The following is a 7071-nucleotide window of genomic DNA, read 5'->3' on the forward strand; positions in this document are numbered from 1 at the left end:
AGTCAATATAATGGAACAACTTCTTCCGAAATTATTGTGTAAAAGAACCTGTAACATAAAATTTAAATATTGGTCAGTTGATGCTTGCATGAGGGTACCAACAAATACAAGTTTGATATTTCGAGTAACGCGTTTAGCGTGGGCTGCTCGAGTAATTTCTTTATACATACGTAGAGACAGATTATTTTTTTATGAAAACGAGACATGTACAGGTTGTAGGAAAATCTTTAATTTAAAAGCACTTTTCCGGGATATAAAACGATTCAATTTAGTATTCTCTTTCAAGGGTTTTCAACGTATCGTGAAAGGTTTACCTCCCTCCATGGACATATTTCCAGCCCGAGAGCAGTTTTTTGCGAGTATTCTGGCTAAAAGCTGGTATAAATCATAAGACTGCTATACAGACTCTAAAAGAAACGTACAAAATATCTCTGTTCCCCTAAGTAGAAAAGGTTCGATGGGAAAACTCTGCCCTGATCTAACCAGAGTTTCTTAAATAAATAAAAATAATAACAATTATTCTTTCTCATTCGATTTTCACAGACTTGAACATAAAACTAAATGCAAGCAGTTCCTTTTTCTCGAATTTGAGTTACACAAAGAATGGTAAACATTTGCCACCCCTAGTCAGGGTCAGCATTCGTTAAAAATTAATTAGGAAAAATGTGTGTCTGAAAAGGTTAGTGCAGTGCTAACAGAATTTATTCAATTTGACAAGAGCTATCTAAAAAAAAGTAGTTTTCCTAAAATAAATGATCGCATGCTGTGATGTCAATCCTCCCGGACGATTTAATTAAAAAATTAGCAACACTTCCTTTGACGTACCCCGTACGTTTCGATTTGTCACCGCTTCAAGATCGCGCCACGATTTCGGAAACACTCGAGCAGAGATCGTCGCGATCGGGATGCAGCGATGCGGCGATGCAGCGATGCAGCGAGCGGTTCGGCGTGTCTCTGATAAAAGTGGCACCGGTCACAGATGATAGCTATGCATGCCCGGCTATACTTGAACGGAGGTTTCGAAGCACGTTGTACTTCTGGCGAACTGCGACTAGCAGGCAGCGTCGGCGGTTTAGAGTGTTCATGCCCGAAGTTTCGAGGGAACTAGGCAGAGCGGCATCGTTGCCGCTGGTTAATTTGCATCCCTTAATGAGTCGCTCACGTAACGCCCTTATCTTTACACCCTGCCCGTTCCCTTTCGCCGCGGCACCCTTTCCACCGTGCGAATTCGATCCCCCAAACCCCCTCCGCCCCCTTCGACACCCCCTTCGAGTCCTCCCTTCTTTCGGGCGAAACGAGCCACCCCCTTTCTCGTCCCTTCTTCACTGTTTTCTTGTCATTCGACCTTGTTATTTCTAAGTTGCGGCCCCCGTCGTCCGTTTTTTCTACCCCGCCCCTGCCGCGACCGTGTTCCTTCGACTATGCTGCTCTGCTTCTCACCCTTCGAGACCGTTCGATCTCTCGAGGGTCGAAGATTTTCTTGGCCCGTAAGAACACAGGACCGTGGCCAGAGGCAATAGACGTCGAGCATTCATCCCGACGGTCGAGTGTTTACGGAGAACGACCGGCATCTTTTGACAGTGGCCATCCCCGACCGGGATCGTCACTGTCAAAACACCGACGCTCGGACAATTGCTGGCGCACCTGCTGATTGGCCAGCCGTCGAGCTCCTCGTGGACAGGGCCCGCTCTAGGGGTGGGGACAATCCGGGCATTTGCCCGGGGCGCAATTTTGGCTGTAAGTGTGAGAAAAATAATGATGTTTTAAATACTCAATTAATAAAAAATTTCAGACTACCCTTGCCAGACAATTTTGCTAAAAAAAAAGGTCATTTTGTTCAGCGCGGTGCTTAGTGCTTAAAAAGGGGTGGCAATTTGTTTTTTTGCCCGGGGCGTCGTAACCGCTAGAGCGGGCCCTGTCGTGGAAACTGTGGCACTGTACGTGCCCACGCGAATTTTTGTGGAATTGTAGATTTGACGCGGCAAAGGATTAATAATTACGTTGGAAATGGTTAAATACACGTGTACCGATTGTCTAAATAGAAAGAGGTTGCCTGTCGGTACGCCATTTTGGTCTGCTGAAATTCCGAACTGTGCAATAAATCGTGTACTCATTCTGTGACGAAGCAACGTGGTGGTAACTGTTCGATATTATCACGTGTATCGTTTCAGATCTATGCGCATTTTAGATACCAAAGTGGCGAGCTGCTCTTGATTTTTATCGTCCCAGCTGTGTCTCGGGGGGTGGAAACGATCTTCCCCTACGTCGCGAACGTTTCACCGTGTCCCAAGAAACAATTTTCTTGCCCCCTTTCCACCTTACAACTCAGCCCGCCCCAAATTGATATCTTGTCGATAGACAAATGGTTATCGCGAGTTATCGGAATCGAACGATATCCACGGATTGCGTCGCGCGAGCATTCTCCCCGATGTTTTTGCACATGATTTGCTTACCACGTTGAATCGCGCACCGAAGATATCGAAAATTCCATTGTTCAGCGTCGGTCCTAATGTCGGCGTCAACCTTCGTAAAATAATCTGTGAAAATTGGAATTCGCATGAAAATTCGCAGTCTTCGCCATTTCAAGCGAATAACGGGGCGAATAAAGGGGTAAAAGTCCGCTGCTTGCTTTTAAAAATAATTTACGCGTTGATATTACAATATTTTAATATTATTTTGATAATTCATTATTTTGATAAAGCTGCCGATAAAATTTTTGAGGAGGGTGCTTCGGAAATAACGTTTTTACGTATTGTCTAGTGCGATTTTCGGGGACGCAGCATCGAGGGTGGTAAACACGCTGCGAAATCCGTGTTCGGATGAATTCTCGTGGAAGGGGAAAGCCTCCGGCGTAATTAGACTAGAAAATAATTACAGATCAAATGCGGCAGGGCACTAACGGTAATAGGAAAATTTCCTCGGGAAGGCAGAGTCGCAGTGTCGAACTTCTGAGCACGGGATTCACGCCACCGCATTGTGTCGGGCCTGCTATACCAAACAGCCGGCCGCCCTTTTCCGTAGCACTCCTGCTCGGTTATTCTTGGTCGGATGGCTCGGAAAACGCGACGCGACTCGACGCGACGCATCTGTTGCCAAATTATTTTGCCCACGGGTCCGTGAAAAATTTCCCCTGGTGCTATTATTGTTCCGTTGCGCGTGAGAATCTAGTTATTTGCTCATTTCATTATTCCTCCTCGCGGCCCGCCCGGAAAATAGGCGGCGACGGCTTGCTAACTTGCCACCAAGACCACCAGAAGAATTATCCACCGACGTTAAACCGTTTAACGCCGTTCCCCGCGAATAAGAATAATCCAGCTCATCCAGAAACGCCGAATACCCTCTTCCGTTGACGAGTCATACCCACAATTCATTAAAATTATTAACCTTCTGCGCTCGGAGCTTGTCATTGCTTCCTACCGAGAATATATCTTGATCTCTTTATTTTATATACTAAATTTTAAACAGTCATTTTCATGGGAAATTGCCCGCATTGAGGGGGCCGGCAGGTATTTGGCCTTGAATGTCTCGCTATGGTATCCTGTGCCTTTTTTCTAGACATTTTACGTCTTAAATAAGTAAGTAATCAATTAAAAATGCATACCACCGTGTTTGTACATGTCATTGTGAAATTAAGAGAATCTCTCAGCGGCAGCCATCTTGTGACGTCATACTTGCTTCAGAATTCGAATTTTCTGCCGAATATTACAAATTACTCCACGATGAGGTAGAAATTCGCAATTTGGGATCCATACAGACGTAGATTGGACTTTTAGGAAACACAATTGACCACTTCTAAACTGCTCATTGCAATATTGAAGCGGCAGTTTGTCTAGATTTCGACCCCTGCATACGTATATGGATTTCAAACAATGTCGGCCCCCTTAAGGAGTACAGGAGTTGCGCAGACGTTTGTTTCCTCTTTTAATAATTACTCCGGCTAACAGGAGCAGGATGCGGATAACCAATTTAAAAAACAATCAAACGAAGGGCAGAGGAGACGGCAATTCCGAAAATTCGCTAAAACATCGCCCCGGTTGATGGGCCGAGCCGCGCCATGGCGACTTAGGAACACTTATGCCGTTACTGAGGCGACATTATGGAAATAGGTCATCCACGATGCAAATGGAGAAACTCAATGAGCTCTCTTCAGGTGTGCGGATCCGGGTCGTAAGTGTGCCATGCCGGTCCCACGATACCGTCGCGAGGAACAGCCATCGTCCGTAAGGAGGTTAAGCGATTTCAGGAGATCGTTTCATAAGGTGCGCCCGACTAAGGACGGATGCCGTTGTCCGATTATTGGGAATTAATGTAAATAGGAGAGTCCGGGCGTGTTGCTAAGCTCGGCTAAGCGACGTACGCAGCTCAGCTCATCGAGCAAACTTCCACCGTGAGAGAAGAGGATCCTCTCTCCCGCAGCATCCTGCCGCGCAAGGACACCAGCTTCGAACCCATCCTCTCTTGCCGTTTCTCTCCTCTCTTCGCTCTCCTCTCTGTCTCCGGTACAGTTCGCCCGTCCCTAACCCTCGCCATTACGAACGATCGTGCATCGCATGTAGACGTCCTTCGACGAGCTCGAACGATGCATCGACGAAGCTCGCATGCCACCGGAGAGAAGACGGCACTTCCCGGAGACGCTGCTCTGCCTCTGCCTCCTCCTTCGACCCGTAAAATCGATTCCAGTCGATTCTGATTGCAGTCGCCGCGACCCACCGACTGTTAACTGCGAAATTTCGGGCTAAGACTGTGCTAACATGCGCTAAACGCGACTCGTTTCTGTATCGGGACGCTGCAACGGCCACCGGGCCTGCGTCTGTGACGGGAATCTTCAAGTTGGACCCTGGTAAATTGATTTACTTATACCTACCCCCGTCCGGAAGTATCGGGACACCCAGTAGAAATTACACAAACTTCAAATTTCTACGCTCACACTAAGAGCAACGAGAATTTGTGAAATATGTAAAATGTATCAAAATTCCGCATCTATGCGAAGTTATTTTTCTTGCGAATTTCATAAATTTTTATGTATCAGCGCGTTCAGAGAAACAAACGTAAGAAAATCTTGCCAGTTTTCAAAATCTGTTTAATTTGATATCCACGAGTGAATCAGTACACATATCTTAAAATTTGCAGCGTTGACTTTGCTCTAGTTTACTCGATACATGTTCAAAACAGGAGTCCACGGACATATATCGGCCAGGAGATGCTATTCTCTGCGACCGAGGTCTCTCGCGGTAGTGGGACTTTTATCGGCTAGATATACGGGACAGAGCAACCACCGTGTGCCTTATAAAAGAAAAATATTGACAATTGCTGGCGGTAGTAATTGACTATTGTTTAGTAGATTGTGTTTAACTAGTCCAAATTCTGTTATTGTAAGTTCGGCAGGTGTGTTAAGCTACCGCGGTATACTGTGCTCTCGATGATGTAATTAGGTGAATTGCATACCGTTGTCTGGGATTATTGATTGTTCACTTGAGAAATGGTAAATATACACGGTCTAAACATTACAAGTCGGCTGTTATACGGTTAACTATAGAAACTTGCGGCCGTGCAACTTTGTTTTATGCCTGATGTAACGTTCAAAGAAGGTCGCTAAGTGCTGCGCGACATGAACTGCAGCAGAGCGCTTTACAAAGCAGCAACCCGGTTCCGTTTGATGTATAAAGCGTTTGACGAATACGGAAACCCGCACATAGAACAGTTCTGTGTTCGACAGATCGTTAAACGGCATATTCAATTTCGGGGGCAATGCAAACTTTTCGGCAAAGATGAACGGAGCTGTTAAAGGGATTAATCGCCTTTCAGATGCGAGCGTGATTAACGGATCAGGATTACCGTGGGATCTCATTTTCCGGTAGCTCGAACCGAATGGGAGATCGAACGAAAGGATTTATTAAACAAGCGTGTGTTTTCTGTCGCGCACACAGGAATGAAAAATACAGTGTCCCATTGAAAGGAAAATAAATATGGCTCCCTGTCTTCCCGGATCGCGAACGGCAAAAGAACCGCGAGTATTTCAACTTATCTGTATGGGCGTTCGAGTTTTTATTGAATAATTAAAAACGTCAGTGGCAGATCTGCGCGCTCTTACGATCTCAAGCACGGGAGAGGTCCCTCTTGAAATTTGCATAGCCGCTTCGACGATGGGAGTTTCGTTGAAATATGGAGTTTTATTATTTTCGTGGCGATTCGCTCTGTTAAACGTGCGAGCAGGACACAGTAGTCTAAGTAAACGTTTTCTCCGTCTCGAGGCCGTGAACATTTTTACGCTTTCAATTCGCGATCATTCGCTCGGCAAATTGCCGCGGAACTTCTTATCGAATTAATCTCGAAGATTACCGATCTAATTACGTTCGATCAATCGCCGACTTATTTTCCGAGACGACTGTACATGTACAGGTATCGATGAGAAACGAAATTTGGGGATTTAGACGGCGGAGATTGGAGATATCGGAAATTGCAACTTTCCGAACTTCGGGAAGTTTCGTTCGGAACTTGTGCAGCGGGAACTTTCCGAAATTATGACAAAAGTCCATTCCGGGGGAACAATTGGACAAATAGTTGGAAGACACTGTTCCAAATATTAAAGTACACGGTCGACGCAAAACGTTCGACCTAGACTTTCTCGTTCGATGTAATTGAGAATTGTTGGTCGATAGACAGTCTAACGTCAAAAGTGTCGTTTTTTCATAAAAATTAACGCTTTGGATTAAACAAATCTTGTCGCTTGGTGGTTAATAGAACGGAAAGATGATGTTAAAAATAGAAGGAAAATTTTCTGCGTTGTCCGCGGACGAACAGCAGCGGGAAGGCGAGTGGAAGCCATTTATAATTCAACTAAACAAAATGGAGCTCGACTGGACATTTAGAATTGCAGTAATATCTGTTGTGCGCGGGAGAAATAGTGTTCTCAGTGAAATAAATACTTGGCCCGCGAAGGTGAATCGAGGAAAGAATATTCTTGCATATTCTGTATGAGCTGCAGGAAGTCATTTCCGAGAAGTACGTAGTCAACGACCGCGCGGTGATGTAATGGCGGCACTCAGGATAACTGTAGCATTTCGGCAATGT

This window comes from Halictus rubicundus, chromosome 17 (assembly GCF_050948215.1).
Source record: "Halictus rubicundus isolate RS-2024b chromosome 17, iyHalRubi1_principal, whole genome shotgun sequence".
In the NCBI taxonomy this organism is placed as follows: domain Eukaryota; kingdom Metazoa; phylum Arthropoda; class Insecta; order Hymenoptera; family Halictidae; genus Halictus; species Halictus rubicundus.